The sequence below is a fragment of the Pararge aegeria genome, chromosome 17, assembly GCF_905163445.1.
Source record: "Pararge aegeria chromosome 17, ilParAegt1.1, whole genome shotgun sequence".
Lineage (NCBI taxonomy): Eukaryota > Metazoa > Arthropoda > Insecta > Lepidoptera > Nymphalidae > Pararge > Pararge aegeria.
This window is the reverse complement of record NC_053196.1, coordinates 5,054,309-5,072,642: the sequence shown is the minus strand read 5'-3', so window position 1 is coordinate 5,072,642 and position 18,334 is coordinate 5,054,309. Positions and strand designations below refer to the sequence as shown.

General features: G+C 36.2%; 1 protein-coding gene across 1 annotated transcript in view; it reads left to right on the top strand.

Annotated features, from left to right (window-relative positions):
• LOC120630886 (kinesin-like protein unc-104) overlaps positions 1–18,334 on the top strand; it is a 130,992-nt gene that overhangs the window by 501 nt on the left and 112,157 nt on the right. Inside the window, exon 2 of the mRNA XM_039900205.1 lies at positions 8,413–8,449. The gene's annotated coding sequence lies outside the window, so the exon portion shown is untranslated. The remainder of the gene's footprint in view (positions 1–8,412; positions 8,450–18,334) is intronic.

Genomic DNA, 18,334 nt, shown 5'->3' with positions numbered 1-18,334 from the left:
TTTCACCTACCAATATATTATACTATAAAAAAATACCTTCTGTGTAAGTTTATTGAACTCCAAGAGTAAATTAAATTTTTACCCAACTTTTTATATTTATAAAAAAGTATTTGTATAAACTTCCTATGGAATGGAGGAGTGAATATTGGACTAAGCCATAATGAAGTTTGGCTGGGCTTAACAAGTATAAAAATATATTTATAAAATGTATAAAAACACACTCAATACATCGAGGTTACTAAACTATTGATGAATTTCTTAATGACAAGATTGCCTGGAAGCAAGCCATTCCATTTTCATCTCACACAAGATAAATTCAAATTCATAAAAATTCAAATTCATTTATTTCAAGTAGGCCTGCTTTATAAGCACTTTTGAAACGTCAAGTATGTATGTTTGTAGTGACTCTACCACCGGTTCGGAAAGCAGATTCTACCGAGAAGAGCCGGCAAGAAATTCAGTAGTTGCTCTTTTCCAACATCAACATTTACAATCATTTTGCTATCTTGCGGGAGATGAGAGCGAGGCTGGCTGCTTCCAATCTAATTTGTCATTGAGGAATTCATCAAATTTATAGTAACCTCGCTGTACTAGATGCGTTTTTAAACATTTTTTAAATGTATGCATTGGTAGGTCAAGAATTTCCTTAGGAATCATGTTGTAAAAGTGTATACTCAACCCCACAAAGGAGTTCTGCACCTTTCGCAGACGATATGCAGATATCACTAATTTATGTCAGTTTCTGGTAAGACAATTGTTTAGAACAAAGATTGTTAAATTGTAAAACAATGTTGGAAAAGAACAACTGCTGAGTTTGAGTCTGCTTCGCCTCGGTAGAATCTGCCTTCCGAACTGGTGGTGACTCACTGCAAACAGACATACTTGACGTTTCAAAAGTAATAATATTAGGCCTACTGGAAATAAATGAATTTTAAATTTTTTACAGTAATTGTTCACTTACCATACATATAAAAAGGTTGCTACAATATATTCGCTCTCTTAGTACTTTAGTATGTTGTGTTCTGGTAGCATTTTTGTGATATGATTTAAAGAGTGTGGTTAGTAAAGTAGCATAGCTGTCGCCAAGCAGCAGTGCTGTGTTCCAGTCTGTTTGGTTGCCGAGGTAATTACAGGTACAAGGCGTACACTTACGCCTCAAGTTGATGGAAACACGGTGGCGTGCACTTTTTAAAAGAGTTCCTTGCATGCCCTGCGAAGTGTTCAAAAGGAAGGATGTTGAGACGCTGTGGCTACTGACCCGCACTGGACAGCGTGGTGTACTAAGGCCTAAAACCTTCTGGTCTGTAGTAGGTCGGTAATTCGTTGATAATAATGATGATGGCTGCTGGCTGAGATCAGCTGCTTCCGGCTACGCTACTCTTTGCTTCTATATAATATTAATTTACGTTCTCGTAGGAACTCTCAGATAAAAAGTAGATACCTACATCGTTAAAAAAATACTTCTTTCTAGTTATACTAACAGTAAAATAAGCAAGCGTACTTTTGTTATACTAAGGTTTATTTAAATTCCGGAAGTTTGATCGAGGAATGTCCCGATGTCAGGCACAAGTTTTTTAAAAACCGTTTGGTGAAATCTTCAATAGGGTCCTACATTCACTGCTTCTACATTAATTAATTATTTTAGTCCAATTATTTCTACAGTTCCATGCAAGACTTTGAGATGCTAGACCTACGCCAAGAATGCAGCACATAGTTGCAATGTAGGAGAATGTGTCAGCTATGGGGATAGGTCATTCAATGTTGTTGTTTTAGGGTGTCTTTATGGTTTAATGAGTCTGACCTACACCAAAATGCAGCGCATACACGCAATGCAGGAGGGTACCTATGTTTTAGCTATGCAGATATTTTCGGCAGTGTTGTTTTTCAGGGTGTCCGTAAAATTGAATGTGCCTGACCTACACCAAAATGCAGCGCACACATGCAATGCAGGAGGATGTGTCAGCTATGGGGATAGGTTTGGCATGCCGTGTTGTTGTAGGGTGCCCATGAAGTTTAATGCTAGATTTTATTTTGCCAGACCTACGCCAAGGACTCAGCGTATACAGACAATGTGCGGGGATATGTGACAGATATTTTGATCGTTAGCAAAATGCAGCGCATAAATGCAATGCCGGAGGATTGAGTCAGCTAAAGCTAGGTCTGACAGTATTGTTGTTTTAGGGTGTCCATAAGTTTGATGCTAGATTTTGATTTGCCAGGCCAATATGCATCAGGTATATGTCATGCAGGTGGATATGTGACAGCTTATATCGAGATCGGTGCCGCAGTGTTTTAGTTTTGTACGGGAGCTATGGTGATACGCTCGAACGTAACAATAGGAAGATCTTCCTCCGAGCGGTTGATCGTGCTCGGGGGCCGAGGTACGAACATTCATTTTTGGAAGTTTTATATATAGGCATTCTTCGTGAACACTTCGCTAGCGCGATGCAGGAGTTTTATAGCGCCATCTAGAACTGTAACGTGGAGACCGCTACAGTTTCAATGTGCCCATAAAGTTAAATGTTAGCATTTTATAAACCTGACCTACACCAAAATGCAGCGTATATATGCAATGTGTGTGTCAGCTATAGGGATAGGAATGGCAGTGCTGTTCTTTTAGGGTAGCCATGAAGTTTATTTTGCTTGACCTTCATCAAATGAAGCTCAGACATGCAATGTAACAGGATTGTGTCAGCTAAGTGGTTAGGTCTGGCAGTCAGTGGTGTGCATAGAGGGTATGCACAGGGTATGCAGATGATATAAAATGAAGCAAATCACCAGTACGAGTTATGAAAACTTAAGGGTAGGCTTTTTATAATTATTTTATAATCTTATAATGCCTAATCCATAACCATTTTATTAGTCATACTTGATTATTTATTCTTTTTTATCATCTGCCCGCTTGGTGCATACCATGTGCATACCCTGTGTGCACGCCACGCTGGCGGTATTGTTGTTTTAGGATATCCATAAAGTTGAATGCTAGATTTGTTATCTCTCTATATTCATTGCAGGAGACCTTTGCCCAATATTTGGATAAATAGGATAAGGTTGATGATGTATTTGTTTAGTTAAGACGATCCCTACTGTTTCTTCGCTTTAAGGAATCATATATTTAAAGTTCGATGATGCTTATGAGATGACAGATGACAGGAGCCGACTAGCATCGTCGCTTAAAGCATAAAGCATAATAAAATAATATTTATTATTTTGACGCTCTTGTTTCTGAATAATAATCTTTCTTTTAAAGACGGTGGGCATGTTACATAATAAACACATTTTTTATTATTTTCATTAGTGTTTTTACCTATACTTGGAGGAGTTATCAATTTTATAAATTTAAAATGCATATAAAAAACACATTATATACTTTATTCTCAGAAATGAGACGCTGCTAAAAGCTCGGAAAAATTTAAAGAACATTTCTTAAATATAGTTCAACGGGCACATACCACGATAATAGTTTGGATTTGTGTATATTTCGACTCAGTTGCATGGATCGTTGTCACGACGGGACTCAATCGATCCATGCAACTGAGTCGAAATATCGACAAATCCAAAATATAATCGTGGTATGTACCCGTTGAACTATATCTAAGAAATGTTGATTAACCAAAAAATCTTAGTTTAAAATCTTTAATTTAAAGAACATTAAAAACAGTAGGCCAACTAGTACCTTCGGCGTTATAAACTTATAATTGTCCGGTCATAACTCATCGGAAATTCCAAGTGGTTGTCATTTGTGTTATTATTATATTGTCCCAGTAATTGTAATAGCATGGCAGCACTACTGCGATGTGTTATCGAGGGTGGCGCCGCACGCGATACTGCCGGCCGGTGAATGCACTCGTCCCATCCATTACAAAATATACTTCAGGAAGCTAAAGAATATTTTGCAAATGGATTTTTATTAAGACAAGACATCCTGTATGTATGATCGTACAGGACACGTATCTCTTCTCAGAATAAGCAGTTTGTACCTTAGTGCACCACGCTGGCCAAGTGAGGATTGGTAGACTAGACTAGTACTGTCATATCCTAAAGTTATACTCATTCGATTTTAATGTTTTATAACTACAAGTTAGCCTTTGACTGTCTCACCATCGTTAGTGTAAGTCTCACGGTGGTAAGTGATGATGCAGATGTGAGCGGGTTACCTGTTTGGAAGACGGCAGTTATATTAAAACTACAGAATTAAGAACTTACAGAACCCTCATTCAGCCATTGCATGCAGTGCATTTTGCCCACAAACAGTGAAACACACCCGCGGAATGTTGCTTTAACAAACTATACCCATTTTGCCCATTTTATGGTAAACGTTTAGAATATTATAGGTAAAATATTTAGTGTCAACTGCTAAGTCGAATGAAGTGATTCACCGCCTGTGCGAGAAACGCTACTAAAGCGGAGTGATTTTTGATGCTTCAATATTAGTAGTGTAAACGGTTTGTCAAAACTTTTGTACGGCTTGGTCGATTGGATCGCGATCGGCGGCATTCGAAAGAGCTTCACTAAACTTAGATTTTCTACAATTTCAAAAATAACAAAAAATCTCAAAAATAAAAATTTTGAGCAACTGTTTTTTAGAATAACTTTTAAACGGCTCTACCGATCGATCCCAAAAACCTCGTCGATCACCGCCGGTCCGGTCAAAATCAGTTGATCCGTTCGAGAAAAATTCCTAAAATGTGTTTTTTTTAGAATAATTTTGAAAATTTTCGTCTAAATAATTTTTGATCTAGAATTCTTCGTAGAACTCAATAAGCTGCGCCGAATGGCGCCAACCACGTGCAAATAGGATGATTCGTTCAAAAGTTATAGCAATTAGAGAATTAAAAAATAGTTTTTTATGAAACTTCTATCAGACTTTCGAGATCGAAGAACAAAATAAGTATGGAATTAGCGGGAAGTTGCAGAGATGGCCTTTAGGTCAACCGTTTTCCTAATTTTTTTTTAAATGTTACTTTTAACATCGGTATTAACATTATCGTTGTTCCTAACTTGTATATGCAGGTTATCCTAATCCCTCAACCAGTGAACTACTTTTTTAATGCTTGTGAGGCGCTATTGGTAAGAAAATCAACTCGTACGGCACAAATATTGTTCAAATTTTTAAGAAACCCCATCGAATCTACAAAATTACTGCAACCCATGATTGTGGCAGAGATACGAACTTCCAAAGACTTGGTTGCGTGGTAACATGCAATTATACATAATATTTATTACATACATACATAAATTATTTATAAATTTAAAAAAAAAACAGACTTCAACACACGCCCAGGAACTAAAAAGCAAAAAAATAAGCTACATTATTTTTACATTATTGTTGATTTTTAATAACAGCTCAACCGATTTCTATGAAATTTAAATGGGACCACCTGAAAAGTATGCAGTGGCGGTACTACCATACAAGCCGAAAAGCCGGGCTTGCGTTACAATATCTCTTAAATAAATTTCTCGACTATTCCGAAATTAAATTAACAAAATAATTAAAACTTGATAGCAATGAGTATATAAATACAATGTTTTAACTTTTGCTTAATAATGTATATACTCTTTGTCTGCTTTACTGCAAGCACTACGTTACTCTGTCAGGTAGTCTCTGTGGTAGCAACCAGCCGAACGGCGCGGCGCCGCGCCGAACTGTCACTATCGCGCTCTTCGCGTGTCTTCGTACGCGACCGGAGGCCCCGCTTTGTCTCGCTCATACTCATTTGCTTATATGGGGCTTTTATTATACTGCTCTCTCTCATAGAAATTTCAATGTATTTAGCAGAGACAATCTAGATTATTTAATAATTTAGTATGGAGATCAAATGCCAGATTGCTAGTTGAAGTTAGTGAAGATGACCAGAGAGCGAAATGAAACAACTTCACGCGTGTTATTGTTTGCGTTACAACTAGTTGACACTTGACAGATTCATTATTATTGATTAGTAACTACTTAGTTGTTTATTATTGTTTTTTTGAGTTGAATAGTGCATTTTACTGGTTTGTTTTCTAAAAATTATAGTAAATATTGTTAAATATGAGCTCAATTTGTGTGCAAATTATTTCTGTGGCGAAAACAAAAAATAATTGGCGAGCAACAGGTAAATTTTTGCATATTTTTTTCTAATAAAAATAATGGTTGGAACGCGGCTGGTTACGACATAAAGTACCAGGCATCATAAGAATTAAAGAGAGCAGAACTCAAAGAAACACTTGGGATTACTATGATTACTTTTTAATTTTGGCAAACATTGCATAGGTAGAAACTTCTTTGTCATAATTCGCGTGCTGACCCTAACCGTAGTGTTTTTCAAAGATTTGTTGATATGGTTTGTCATTTAGCACAACAAGAATGGTGACTTAGAGATCATGACGAGTTAAATTTGTCCTTTAGGTAACTGGGCTTGCTCAAATTCAAAACCATAGGAACGCCACTGAAAGTAAGCCCTTTAAAAAAAAAAAATTTTTGAAATCGGTTCAGGCGTCTTTGAGTAATCGGGTTACATACTCGTACATAAAAAAAAAAGATTCCGACAAATTGAGAACCACCTCCTTCTTTTTTAAGTCTGTAAAAATAAGAAATTTGGGTACTACTGAATGATGGGGCTTTGGACCTCCTACAACGACAAAGGTAGGTTGTAGCTTTTACGGTTGTACCTTTTTCGACTCCATTGTGCCAAAATACTTTATCGATAACGTTTATAACGGGCTTAGTGCCATTAATTAAATTTCGTCAAAACCCTATTTAGGAGTTCGTTTACCCACAGTTGACTTTGTCGCCCTTTCGCGAACAATAACACACCCTGCGATTTCGGTTACGGGCCATAACGGGTCAGTGACTCATGTGATAGGACAAATCCATTTATCTTACTACGAGCTTATGAAAAATGTTTATTTTAGATGACAAACAACGCTGTCATTTTTTTAATATTCATTATCCTTATCCATTAATAATGTCAATGTAAGTTTGTTTGTTACGTTTTCACGCAAAAACTACTTAACCGATCCTCATGAAACTTTGTACACATATTCTTGGAAGTGTTAGAAGTAATATAGGATACTTTTTATCCCGACATTAAGCTGGGTTCCTTTGGGAGTGGTTGACGATTTTACACCATAACTCCGACAAATTATAACCGATTTAAATAATTATTTTTGCACTATAGAGGTTGTAATATGTGTTTAATTTTGCCAATCTTTGTGTATTTCTGATGAAAGTGGTTGGAGATAGAGGACAGAACTCCTCAGCGGCCGGCAGCAAACCCTTCATTTAAGGCTCAGCAATACTGAATACTTAAATTTTTTAGAACTACAACTAAATTGAAAGACTACATCAGATGTATAGGGGGAGGCCCCTATACGAACATTGTTTAAATATTTTAGGGTAGGCAGTGCTTTTGTGCATGTATGAAGTGCACGCCACGGGCGTATTTAAAGGCACAAAAGGCTTAACACCTACGCCTAAGATATATATTAAGTGTTCTTTGCACGCTTTCCTTCTTGTTATTCCTTATTTATCTGCTTGCTTGTGAAAAAAAAACCGCGATTTTGTTCGCTGAAATTCCGTATTCGGAATTCTCGCGGTATGTAAATATAGTAGAAATCTTATAAGGCTAGAAGTGATACGTTCTTCATATTTAAGTTGTCTGTCCTCGATATAGGTTGAGATCGAATCGCAGTAGATATTACGTTTAAATCGTTTTGTGGAAGTAGGTCGGTAATCTACAATGCAATACGGTGCTCGTTTATGCTAAGTGTCGCTTTTACGGCTTCTGCTAACGAGTTACTATTTTTTTTTAACGTTTAATCGATTACAGCTCGACTATAATAAAATCATTGATATTCAACAGTTGTTCAATAAAATGTTAATGAATTAAACAGAAAATGCGATACATATAATACCCGTTGTTTAGAGTAGGCTGAATGTGATTAAACCTTCGCCTAATTATACTGAATTTAAAAAAATTGTTCCTTGTGATGAAGACTATTATATACATACAGTTGAGAAAATTATGCGACTGAATAGGCTGTATGGTCAATTATCTTTGTCTGTCCTAAAGGGTACAAATGTTAAAATATATACTTAGGTATCAATGCGTAGAAATAAATAAATAAATATACTACAAAGATACACACATCGCCACTTAGCCCCAAAGTAAGCGTAGCTTGTGTTATGGGTACTAAGATGACTGATGAATATTTTTATGAATAATATACATAAATAAATACCAATATACATAAAAACACTCAGACACTGAAAAACATTCATGCTCATCACACAAACATTTTCCAGTAGTGGGAATCGAACCCACGACCTTGTACTCAGAAAGCAGGGTCGCTGCAAACTGCGCCAATCAGCCGTCGAAAACCGTAGAAAGATATTTGATAATGCCTTAATAACTGACTTTATTGTTCCAGATGTAATACAACAACAAAAACTCGAAGCACTCTTAAGGTAAGTGCCTCCTAAGTGTGTAAAAAGGATTTGAAGTTAGATACATTTCTCCCATACAATATACATACATATAAAGGACGTTTCGTATTTATTTCAAATCTTATTTATTTATTATGTGTCTATGTAGAATTTTAAAATAAATACTAGTGGGGGACATCCGGTAGACGTCGCCTTTCTCGAAAAGCAGCGCCACGTTAAATATTATATCTTAAACAAATGTAACATACCGATACCAAAACAAATTAATATTATTTTTTTTGAAAAAAAATTACAGAAAAATTCTGGATACGGGCACTCTCATACCTACTAATAACAATTTTTAAAAAATCATTAAAATCGGTCGAGCCGTTTCGGATGAGTGCGAGCACATATTATACTTACGTGACACGAGATTTTAATATTCAAGATTGACTAGGTTTTTATAGTTTTACATTGCTGGAGGTCATGTTGTATAGTTTTTCCGAATGTATTTTTTTTGTGAATTTTTTCACGCATAAAGAAAAAAGGAGTTTTTATAACAAAACTAAGTTAAGTGTCGCTAGGCACTTACTATTTATCATAGCATGTTATTAAATATCTTTTTCATTTAAACCTTGAACTTCAAGTGCACTTTATAAAAGTGGTCGCGTGTATATTGTTTTTATTGCGAACTGAACTAGAACAAACATGGTTTATTTATTTATCCAAGGAACAACAGGTATACTTTACTTAAATACACAAGACAAAGAAATAGGTAGTATTTGCCGTGCGGCCAATATTTTTCGTCTTAGAGCAGCTAATCATTCAATAATTCCAATTATTTCTGAATGTATTAAGATTTCTTAATAAATATCCAGTGAACAGTGGTAAATTTTAAGTTTTGAAGGTGGGCGTGATCACTGTTACGCAGTTTCATACTTTTACAGTGATCATCGTTTAATTCATTAGCTGTTAAGTTATGTTATTGTTCACAAATAAATAAAAATGTATGTAATGCATAAGTGATAATAAACAATAGCAACCATTAAACAATATAATTAACAATTCGTTGCATAAGAAACACCCTATGGCGCAGGTGAGGCTGGAGGTGCGGCATTAATATTTTGCAAATTTGGGACAAATTCGTTCACATAAAATTTAAATTACTCTTTCCCATAAACTTGTTTCTATTTTTCGAAATAAACATCCACGTTCGAAATATCATACCAAGTTTTACCAACAAAATTTAACAAATCTAATTTCATGCCTTCATGTTAATCTCTATATATAAAACAAAGTCGTGTTAGTCACACAATTTATAACGTGAGCACGGATAGACCTATTTTCATTTTGTTTGACGTGACAACGTCTTATAATTCGATGGAGCCTCATGCGGCGTTACCTCGCTCTGAGGCGTTCCATTTAAGGCTTGAAGTGCAAGCGAGAGCGCGGAACAAGCGACAAAGAGGCACAATCGGCCTCCGCATTCGGCAGCGTTCGACATCAGTCTCTTTACTACTTGAGTGAGCGATGCGTCCGCGTGGACAGCTGCTATACAATAATACATTTTCGTCAAGTATGAAATGCAGTGAAAAGTTTAAAAAAAAATTGACATAATTGTATTATCTATATCTATCCAAAATATCTATCAAACAAACAAAATTAAAATTTTCTTTTGAAAAATGCAGCCATTCCATCAGTGTTTTCTTATGACGTTGGCACGTTCAACTATCGTCAGTACAGAAAACCGATTTTTTATTTGTTAGATTTCTACTACTAGTCCGGAATAGGATAATAAGTGTTAAAATAAAATATTTATTAATAAAAAAATATATTTAAAATAAGTGGCAATGGGCCGGGCACATAGTTCGGAGAAAGGATGGACGTTGGGGTCCCAAGGTGCTGGAATGGCAGCCCCGTACTGGTAAGCGCAGCGTTGGTCGACCCCCAACGAGGTGGACAGACGACATTAAGCGCGTCGCAGGTAGCCGTTGGATCCAAGCGGCTCAGAATCGTGGAACTTGGAACTCCCTACAAAAGACCTATGTCCAGCAGTGGACGTCTATCGGTTGATGTGATGATGATGATTTAAAATAAAAACAATAGTCTAGCCGTCAAGTTGTATTTAAACGTAGAACGTTTGATGTGACCTATAGAGAGCTTCATTAATCCGGTGTAAGATGAGTAGATACTTATTGTACATACTTAGTGTTCGTATTATACCTTACAAATACTTTCATATGATACCCATATTGAGGGAGTTGTGAAAAAAGGTTAATACACCATCTTGTTTCACACACGCACACGTATCCAAAGTCTTAGGTTTTACCTAAAAGAACGTTTATCCTTCCGCATTTCTAAGAAGTATTCATTATCTTCTTAACCTATACAGCACTTTTAGGCGTCTCAATTAAATTTCGTGTTCGGAGCAAAACTGTGGTGAGGCAACCTGTGCCTTTTGTTCGCCAGTTTTAATTATTTAACAAGCATCATTAGTGTTCATTGTTTGTTTTGTTTATGCAGATTATTTATTGTTTGAGAAAATATTGCCCGAGAATAATAATAATAAATAAATAAATAAATAAATCATCATCAACATCATCATCTCAACCAATTGACGTCCACTGCTGGACATAGGTCTTTTGTAGGGAGTTCCACAATGCACGGTCCTGGACCGCTTGCCTCCAACGGCTCCCAGCTACTCGCCTGATGTCATCTGTCCACCTCGTTTGGGGCCGACCTACGCTGCGTTTACCGGCTTAATAAATAAATATACTACGACAATACACACATCGCCATCTAGCCCCAAAGTAAGCATAGCTTGTGTTATGGGTACTAAGATGACTGATGAATATTATATACATAAATACTTATAATATACATATAAACACCCAGACACTGAAAAACACTAATGTTCATCACACAAACATTTTCCAGTTGTGGGAATCGAACCCACGGCCTTGGACTCAGAAAGCAGGGTCGCTGCCCACTGCGCCAGTCGGCCGTCAAATAAATGACTAAGTTTTTACTACTGAAGTTTTCATCTATTATTTAAAATCCTGTGTCCTTAAACCTGAGGCACAGATGTTAAGCCTCATGTGACTGTCATAACACCACCAATTACGCCCTTCAGACCGGAACAGAGTATTGATGGAACACGCCAATGCCGGAATACAGCAGTGCAGAGCGGCATAAATAATGTGGCGTACACTTCATAAATCCACAAAAGCACTGCATACCCTAAAATTGATGTATAACCCATATACGAGGAGAATTTTAGTCGATATATTCAATTTTCCTGCAGTATGCATACCCTGGTAAGGAACCCAATGCACGCCACTGCGAGCTCTGTCACAAAAACACAATCTGACTGTCACAAATCTCAACGCTAATCTTAGATTGCATTATCATTAAGCACCAAGATCAAGATCTATTAGTTTAATAAATTAAATAGTTCAAACAAACTGGAAAACACGTTATAAAAGCGTTTTTTTTTAGATTTTCTTGATCTATTATTTTTATTAGGGCAAAATTATAATCAGTAACCCATTCACCATCAAAGAGATAATTAGAGATCAAAGAGAGAAGTTAAAGATAATGGTTGGAAATTAAAATGAACATCATGCCTGCCTTAGTGGCTACAGCTGAAAATTATATAAATTAACAAAAATCTTAATTTACAAATCAAAAAAAATGGAATAATCTTATCAAATTAGTATATTGTCATCGGTCCTCGATATATCATCTCCAAAGTTTGAACGAAATCAGACCGTTTGAGGAGGGTCAAAATCCAGTCCAAAGAAGTCGGTTACAAACATACCAACAAAGCTAATGAAAATCTTATTTTTTACATTGAAAATTGGAATAATCTTCTCAAATTAGTGTATTGTCATCGGTCCTCGATATGTCTACAAAGTTTGAACGAAATCTGACCGTTTAAAGTGGGTCAAAATAGCGTCCAAAGAAGTCGGCTACAAACATACAAACATACAAGTGAAGGTAATAATAAAGCGTGTAAAAAAGAAGTCTCAATATTTTTGGAATACTCTTAATAAACAGACCGACGATTTGCGTAACTACGCAGCACCCTCCCTTAGGAGAGAGATTCCAACTTAAAACTACTCTGTATCCCCAAACTAAAACCATAATTTCATAAACGAAATCCCTTGAGACCATTTGTTAATTCGAAACTGAACTTGGCGAGTTACAGCCATGTAGCTATATAAACGGTAAAGTTTTAACAATTTTACTCGTGTAAAGAGCCATTAATATCCCGGGACAGGGTTACGAGCCGGCCGACCTCTGCCAACTCACTTGCAATTTATTAATTATACCGAGGACAGCCTTTCTTGGTTTCAGTTATATAGTAGATTTCATTTACGCAAGTAACCACTTCGATCAAGTAGTCTTCGATGGTGAGATACCTGGATACGTCAAAGACGTACGTACGTAGTACAATTCCAAAGTGTCCCCAAAGTGACCCAATTTCAAAGCGACCCAGTTAATCTGTTCAATGTTATTATTTATTTACGAGATAAAAAAATATTAAGAACATTAAATTATTTGTTGGTGCATATGAAGCATGCTTTATCGAGTGACAGTGGCGCGGTGCGGCGGCGGTATGAATTCATTCAATAGCAGTCTATTCAGGCAGCTAACTAAAATTAAGAGTTGCTTCCAAATTTTTAAATGTATAAAAAACCCGGTGTATATTGTAATTGGTAAAGGGTTTCAAATATTTTTCTTCAGGTTATTGTGTAAAGATTATGACTACTCCCGTGGCAGTGGTGAAGTGCTATGCTGTTGTCTTGTGGAAGGGCTAAGCGTGGAGGTATCCATGAGGATTTCCCCACGAAAAAAAAACCATAACATATATTTATATAGATATTTATGTTATATATTTTATTTGTATTTATATGTAATATATATATATATATATATAGTTATATTTATATACATATATATATATATATATTATAGTTATATTTATATACATATATATATTTTATTTATATTTATATATTTGTATAATTTTTAAATCTTATTTATTGCACCACCTACCTCTTTTTCTATGTTTTTTCCTTTTACGCCATTGGTTGCCTGGAAGAAATCGCTATGTAGCGATAAGGCCACCAAATTGTACTCTCTTGATTTGTATTTATATCTTTGTAACGAAACTTTTTGTTTCTTTGGTGTACAATAAAAGTGTATTCATTCATTCATTCATTCATAACTACCTGATCCGCCGAACTGCGTATTGCCCGGGATGGTGATAGATTAATGGATCAACGTTTCCATGAGAATAAGAATAAAATTGTTGTTTTTAGTATTTTCCTTGCAACTTTTCCGTATTTTCCGTTTGAACCACGTTTTTTATCCACGTTTCTGATACGTGCCGCTAAGATGTGGAACGCCCTCCCGGCAACTGTTTCCTGCCACGTATAATTTGAGTACCTTCAAGACTAGAGTGAACAGGCTTTTTCTAGGCAAGCGTGCTCCAACCTAGACCTCATCATTGCTTTCTAACGGGCATGATTGTCGTCAAACGCTGGTCTTTCGTTAATAAAAAAAAAAAAACCTTTCTTAGAAATCCACGAATATTTCAAAACCTAAATCAGCCAAATCCGGCTAGACGTTTTCGTGAGACTCACGAACAGCAATTCATTTATATATATACATATATTGCGCGAAGGTCAGGATAGGACATATTGACATAACATCATACGCAGACACCCATTTACGCCCACCCACGGCTCCGCACTCCAGTGACGTCTTTCGGGAAAATTAGCAAATCTTGAGTGGGGTTGAGTAGGCTTTCCAATGGGACATTTTATTAACGTGCGTGACGCAAAAACGACGGGGTGTTATAAGTTTTAAGTGATGCGTATGCGTGTGCGTGAGCGTGTGCGTGTCAGTAAGTCAGTACGTCAGTTAGTCAGTCAGTCAGTCAGTCAGTCAGTCCGTCGCGTCGGCAGCTTTTTCAATTGTTAATTTAAGTATAGTAGTTATTTCTCATAAAATCATAAATAATATATACTTCAATTAAAAACTTAACATTCATGACCTCTGAGCTACCAGTATTACAATTTATTAGAACCATGCGGTTTATGTAGCTTAATACATATGCCTCAAGTTGATAGAAAAACAGCCGCAAAGGTATAATTTAATCAAAAGTACTTATACTGTGGTATGAGTTAGATAAATGGTCATTTGTCTAGGGCTAGAGAATAAATCTTTGGTAGGGATAAATTTTGTATATTTTCTTACGTCTAATATGGGGAGATAGCTGAGGAAGTAAACAAACTTCCTGCAAACAAAGAATGGGGAGTTACAACAGGGGTGGGTCACTCGCCTAACGGCAGAGGAGATAGTTCATATTTACCGCTCTATGAATAAGTTAGCGGTGGTTAGGACTTCTGCTAACCTTGCGGGGGGAGGGGAAATTTAGAACCAGGCTTCCTACAAAAGTAGCAATATAATATTTTAACGCATTAACGGTGAGGGAAAACATCGCAAAGTAACCTACATTCCTCAGCATAATATATTTATAATATATAAGAGCGCCTTCTACTTGACAATTATATAATAAACGAATAAGTCACAGAATTAAGAACATACAGAACTCTCATTCAACCATGCAGTGCATTGTGTACAAAATCAGTGAATACGCCCCGCGCACGTCTTACTTCACAACCGCGTTATGTTGGATGTCACACACAAACTTTTCCCATTTTTCCCATTTTATGATAAACGTTTAGAACATTAGAGGTACAAAAACGATTGTCAACTGCTAAATGGAATAAATCTGTACCAATATTTTGAATGTGATAGTGTGTTTCTTTGTATGTAACAGCATAAGACGGCATAATTAAAATAAATATAACATTCGTAAACACAGTAAACGACACGACATCCACAAAGTGACCGCATATTCAAGTAACACACAGTATTATTCTAAATTAGTTTTTCTAGCTGTTTGCAGCAGCCTTATGTACCCAACGGATTTGCATGCTATGTTCGCATCGAGAAGGCACAATTGTATACACATGCCAAATGTCCTATAGTTTATATTAGAGTAAGCAGTTGATTGTCAGTTTTGCGAACTAAATTAAAAAAAAAAAAAAAAACAATACTAAAATGGAGTGCCTTTTAATGCTCCAATATTAGTCGTATACACGGTTTCTGTAATGTTCTGAATTCTGTGGAATATGTATACGTAGGTAGAAATTCTCACACCAAACCCCAAGGTACTAAGAAATTTGAACAGATTCCGGTCCTTCCCTAGGAATCGAAACCAGGACCTAGTGTTCGTAGCTGAACAACTACCAACGAAATATTTAGAGAGCATAACTTTATTATTATTAAGCCGGCTCTTTACGTACTTTTCAGTTTATTAGCATAATAAACAAAACTTGAAGTTTTAATGAACACCCGAAACTGACGGAATAGTCACGTGCCTTGTTACAAATGAAACGAACAACGAGCTCCTCACGTTTTCACGTCACGTTGTCAGAGGTTGGAAAATAGGAAAAGTTGTTTTTTTTTTTCAAGTAGGTAGGTACTAACTTCGTCTCAAGGTTTCCTGTCTATCTGTATTCTGCAAGATATTTTTTTTTTTATTTGGAAAACGTACAGCTTTACATTTTACATGGTTACAAAATTTGATAAGATAATTCCAATATCCAATCCAATATTTGACGGCCGATTGGCGCAGTGGGAGCGACCCTATTTTCTGAGTCTTAGGCCGTGGGTTCGATTCCAACAACTGGACAATATTTGTGTGATGAACATGAATGTTTTTCAGTGTCTGCGTGTTTATCTATATATTATAAGTAATTATCATCAGTTATCTTAGTACCCATAACACAAGCTACGCTTACTTGGGACGGCTTAACTAGATGGCGATGTGTGTATTGTCGTAGCATATTTATATAATAAGTCAGTTAAGTTTCCACCAATTTGTAGGTACATATTTACATTTCCCGAGACGTGCTTATATAAGCTCGCGTTCAACAGTTAGGTAAGGTTTGCTGCCGGAAGCAGGACACGACTTAAACACGTTCCCTGATTTCGGATGCAAACCTCTCGTACTTATAAAATAATATATCAATATGTTGGTATTTATTGCTATATCTATCGCATGACATTAGGAGAAATCTAGTTCTACAGTAATTACGATTAACTTGTGCAAGGTGAATTGTGTACGTCTGACAATTTCTCTTTAATGGTTTTTGTATCCTATATTTAATTTTATTTAATAAATAAGGACAATCGATCATACTATTAACTAATTTATACAAAAAAATCTGATCTTTACGTTCGCGTATTAATTCTAAGGAAGTAAAGCTGTAGTTCGAGGAACCAAATCTCTTATTGTTGCACTTCAGAAAGATATATGCGAAAGTAATGTTTTGATCTAGTTCTTCCCTCACAAATCAAACTGAAATAACGTGAGGATCTGTACCCTTACGGCCACCGCACACCGGGCAGCATTATTATTTTTACTAACGTCGTACGTAACTTGTGGTAATAATAAACATATTACAGTGTTTGTAGATCGACATGAGAAATCCCCTTTGATGCCTTTTCGATGTCTAAACATTCATTGAACAACACAACCATTCTAGCCCTAGTGCATTTATAGAAGTTACGAGGACGTGGCGCGGTCCTGTAGTGTGTATCCATATTGAATGAATGAATTACACATATTATTTTCAAGTAGTTACCACTGAGTAGTACCTACTACTTTATTTGCTCATTTGAAAAGTCAATGCTGTTTGTACTTGTTGTAAACCAAGGATCGGACGGCAGATTCTAGTCATTAAAGAATGTTGTAAATTTTGCTGGCGATATGATAGACATGGTTAACTTAAGACCCTCTACATTCCATAGTTTATACACCATAGGTTTGACACCTAAACCTCAAGTTGCTGGAGTCGGGTGGCAATTTAAAAGGACGTGTTCCTTGCATGCCCTCGAAGTGTTGCTCTGATCATAGGCGATGGTTACCGACTGATCAACAAATGGGCCTTAAAAAAATATGTCCATTCCGGAGAAAATATAGTAGTATATTCATTTTCCTGAAAGTGGGTTATAGCTATTGGGTAAATACTTGATATAAATATTGCGAAGTGAAATACTTGTTAGCCTAAGGATCAGCGTAGACCAAGTAAATATAATTCTTGAAAAAATATTAATGTTTACACCGTTGCGGACACATAGTGTTTGTCGGGCCGTAAAAAAATAACGTTCCGCGATAATATCCGAACGCGGCATACTATAATAGTTTAAAGAAGAGATACAGCAGTTCTAGTACAGACAGTACGTCTAGACAGTGTCGCGACAGTGTATAAAGGTTACGCAGGTCTTTTACTAATGCGACCATTAAGGGTCCTGCACTTTTAATTTAAAATCCGCACTTTGAAAACATATGTGGTTGACACAAAATTGCGGGTGCAGGTTAAATTTGTTATAATATAAATATATAATATAAATACACAGTCGTGTTGAGTGGTGCCGTGCCCTCCATAAAAAAAAATAGCGAGAAAATTTATTGTTAATACTTATACTAACAACTACCTGTTAACCGCGTTATTCGTGCGCGTTTATTACTTTTGTTTTTTTTTAAATCACGTGAGAACTGCTTGTTTTCTTGGGATAAAAACGTGCCTATATTACTCTGCGTACTTTCAACTAACTTTGTGTCAAAAAGTAAGATGATTGGTTGCTTAGTTAACCGTGAAGAAATGACAAAACAAAACAAAAGAGCACACACACTTTCTTTGATAACATTGCTTTTGTGCGGTGGGCCTTAGAGCTTTAAACTTGTCACAGCGATTTTATATCGCTGGCGATGACGTCACCTTCTTAATGAAATTGAACTTTAAACAACCTCTATTGGTATATGCCTAAGTTGTTTACTTAGGA